Genomic DNA, 4,386 nt, shown 5'->3' on the forward strand with positions numbered 1-4,386 from the left:
AAACACTGTGAGTGCATTTTGTCCTTTGAGTGTTTTCTTTTGACATGTATGTAAGCAGTGGTTAAACAAACAGTATCTCTGAAGGACCTTAACTTTAACCAAAAACGTTCACAGTAATTCCATCTGTACCATGTTCTCTCCCAACCCCCAATCAAATCCTTAAAAATGAGAATGGAAAAAAATATTTTTTTCAGTTAAGCTGACTATAGCATTGCATACTTTTATTCTTAGCTTAATAACAATATTTTGAAATGCATTTTGTCCCTAGTTAACAGTCCAGTTAACTTCAGATCTATGGTATAGACATTCTTTGCTAGTTTTCTTTTCATTTTGTGGAATGTAATACTCCATTTCTCAGTATTCACAGTGATAGAGCTTACATTCTTCACTCAAAAACATTTAATAATGGCACTTCATAGCAAAAAATCTACCTTTTCTACCATTGTGTCTATACCTCTTCACTATGTGCCCTCAGCTACATAAGGAGAACTTGACCTAGTCCTGAAATCACCACACCTCCATACATTTTCTCTGCTTGCAATTCTCTCTGTTTCCTGCATGGCAAAGTTATTCATCCTTAAAGGCTCCTTCAAAGAGTCTTACCTACCCCTCAAACCCCTACCCAAAATTATACAGAAAGTTTCTTTTAAGGCTTCTATAGCACAGGAGCTAGTATATAATGGGAGAAAAACAAATGATTTATAGAATTGTCAACTGCATTAAAAATGAATTAGAGACTGATCTACCTGTCAGGAGGCCTCTTCTCTCTCACAAAATTTAAAGCTCCTTGTTTAAATTTCAAATACCCACTCCCCTTGTGGCTATAATTGACTTGGACTAGCAATAGCCAAATGAACATGTGTGAACAGTAGATGCCAAATAATGCAATTTTATTGAAATATGAATGTGGCTTTTTTGTTGGTGGGAGAATGTGCTGCTCTCCCACCATATATACTTGTTTCAAAAAATGCAGCATAAGGAAAAAACCAGATCCCATCTGCCAGGCAAAATAGCTATAAAGTGGAAAAATCAGGTTTTTAATGAATCCATTGAGAGTAACTTGAGTTGTTTTTTAATGTAAGGGCAAATAAACTTTTGAGCAGAGTTACATAACCATGTAGTAGTCTTTTAATTTATAGCTAGGCCAAATTCAAATCCTGGTTTTAGCTAAATTAGAGTGCTCCCAAAAGAGAGAATGATTAGATAATACAAGTAGGCTTTTGTTGGCCTCTTCTTCTACAATATAGCTCACAGTCTAAGAAGACTAGAATTCAATTTTCAATTCAAGTAAACATGTCTCCATATATTCATAAGACTCACTGAACAACTCAACTTTGTTTTTTATTTTCTTTAGCACATATCCACAATAAGAGTGTTGCTCTTTCATAGTCCAGTCAGAAGTAGTGTAGAATAAAGGCAGACACCTGTTCTTTCATCCGTTTTGGCCACATCTTCTAGCTCCATTTTAAGACTTCAATTTTGACAATTTTTTCTCTTAATCTACCAATAGAATCATTTGAAATATAACTCATCCATAGGAATTAGATGGTTAGCAAAGAAAGAGCCTCTATATTGATAAATAATTAATTATAATGTGTGTTATGTGAAGGCCAAGATATTGCAGACAAACAGAGGTATTTAGGGCTTGTCACTGTTAATATTTGTTGTTCTCCCTGAGCGTCATTGTACTTCACAACGTTTTTCTTCACAACAGGAGGAAGAATTTCATAGAAACATGACTTTGAATCCAACATAGGTCCTGTACCAATTGAGTGGTCTTGGCCACTAGTTTAACACATCTGTCTCAGGAAGGGAATAATGGTGTTCTATCTACCTTATGGGTTAATGTGAACATTTTCATATTATGATTATTAAGCAGTACAGGTTGTTTGGCTAATTATATATGAAACAGGCGAAGGCATTTTGTAAATTCTTTGCCTCAGTCTTGGACTTAGGAAACCTTAGCTTGCAGCCCAGCTCTACGTCTGGGCAGCTTTGTGAGCCAAGCACACTTAATCTTTTGAACTTCATTTATTCATCTGGACAGAGAGGAACAAAATTCCTCACTCAAAGTTACAGTGGTTTAAATGAAAACAAAAAGCCCATCATCTGGAACATATAGATGATAAATATAAGTTGAATCTGAACTATAGAATATAGATTTTCCACCTGTTAATAGTAATACCATTAACAACAATAATAATGGCACACAGATTTCACATTCTTAATGTTGGGGCTCAGAACATAATAACCCAAAAGATGTCACCTTAGTGTACTTAGTATTTTAAGTTGAAGGAACCTCAAAAAAATCACAGAAGCAGGAGTCTCTGACCTCCCTCCCTTCTCCCCCGAAGACCCTAATGTGACAGGTGTTCTGCCATGAATGCGGAGAAGAAGTGTCACACCTCTTAGAGAGGCTAAGAAGAATCTGGACAGACAGACCTTGCTATGTTCCTTCCAGTTTATTACCATTAGATCATACACTTTTGTCATCCAATCATACTTCTTCTGCACAACTATTCATAAAATACACAGTTCCCCTGCGTTTTTGGCTCTTCATTTCTGATGGCTTCTATGTCATGTAGAACTATGGCTAAATAACTTTGTGATGTTTTTCTTTTGTTAATCTGTTTTTCGTTACAGGAGTCTCAGCTATGAACCTTGTGATGGTTGAAGAAAACATGTTACTTTATCTCCCCTTCATTGCTGAGTGCAGAAAGCTGGTCTAAGCACTGGATGTTACAGTTCTCCCGTCTATGGCATGTATTTGTATTTCAGAAGCAAAGTAAAAGAAATCCACATTTTTAATATTATCAAAGAAACATACCCAAACAGCTGAATTATCCCTCTAGTATTTACACCTTTGAGTAGAATAGGTTTTCTAAATATCTAAGTTGCCTAAAATTCTAAATACCTTTATGAAGTTCTTTTTGTTAGAAGATAATTGGTCATGGGTATTTGAAAGAAAAGTTTCTGGGACTCTGGTTGTTTCCTAAAAGTATGGTGTTGTAAAAACATTTGCTTCCTACTCACAGTCAGTGAGAGGTAAGGGTATCACACTCATTGGGGATCACCCAAAGAATACCCTGGACTAGGGGACTTGGATGTTTAGGAAGATTGTTCAGAGAATGTTTTTGACCATTTCTGAGCGAGATAATATAGAGAATAATGGGGATGGAGGAAGGAACGGATAGCATGGGTTGTCTGGATAATTAGATGAATTGTTGGAATCAGAACCCATCTTATTCTCTGTGATTTGTCTCAAGCCCCCGCGAGCCCCAAGTCAAGGGCCCTGCCCCGCCACTTATTGTACATAAATAACACATTGTGGTAAATTAAACAAGTCACTATTTTCTGTCACTTCTGATTCTACTTAAATCAGAGACTTTATCACGAACAGTTTGCCACTCTTTAGCGTTGTTCTCAAGGGCAATTTGCCCCAGTGATTCTTTGCACAGAAAGTCAGCACCTTCTGGCAATACAGGAAGAAGGTGGGAGTCAGATGGGTTAAAAGTAGAGAAGAAAAGAAAAACCAACACCTTTGACCTGTAGAATGTGGGGCAAATATGTTGGCAATGTATAATAGAATCCAAGGTTGAAAGGGATCTTTTAAAAAAAACCTGTTTTAGTTCTCAGTCAGTGGAGCAATCATTTTTATTACCATATGACTGATATCCACCTCACCTCTTCTTGAATGCCATCCATAATTCTTGAGTATCAGTCTGTTCCTTCGTTGCTAGAAATGTCTTTCTTAAGACAAGTGCTGTTGTTATAGAACCTCCAGTCTTGACAATCCTCTACTTGACAGTTCTTCTGATAGTTGAAGGTAGCTTTCATGTTTCATTAATTTTTCTCTGAGTAAAAAAATCAGTGCTTTAATAGCTCCTGATATTGTTAACCAACCTCCTCTGATGATACACAGTAAGTCCTTTTTGTAATTGCCAAAGCCATGGGGCTGTGGTTTAAAATACATTATTATGGAAAATTTAATTTATTTAATTATGTAAGTAATATATGCATATTATGCCAAATCATTCACAATCCCACCCTGAAATAACCACTGTTTACATTTTCATGTGCTTTTCTTTATGTATTTTATATCATTTAGAAAAATAGGTTATATAAATAATTTGAGTCCTGCTTTGTTTCCAATGTTATGGTTCCAACAATTTTCTATGTCTTTAACGCTCTTTTAGAAGATGTCATCAGCAATTCATCCTAAATCCAGTATTCTTTTCTGATAATACCTTCTTCTTAACCTCTTCACCCTAAGTATCTGCAAAGATTCTTTTGAAAGTAGTTAGTCAACATCAGGAAGATGGCTACAAAGACTTGAAGAGCTGGCCTGGTAATCATTGATAACAAAACACTTCAGGTACAACAGAA

The sequence above is a fragment of the Symphalangus syndactylus genome, chromosome 17, assembly GCF_028878055.3.
Source record: "Symphalangus syndactylus isolate Jambi chromosome 17, NHGRI_mSymSyn1-v2.1_pri, whole genome shotgun sequence".
Lineage (NCBI taxonomy): Eukaryota > Metazoa > Chordata > Mammalia > Primates > Hylobatidae > Symphalangus > Symphalangus syndactylus.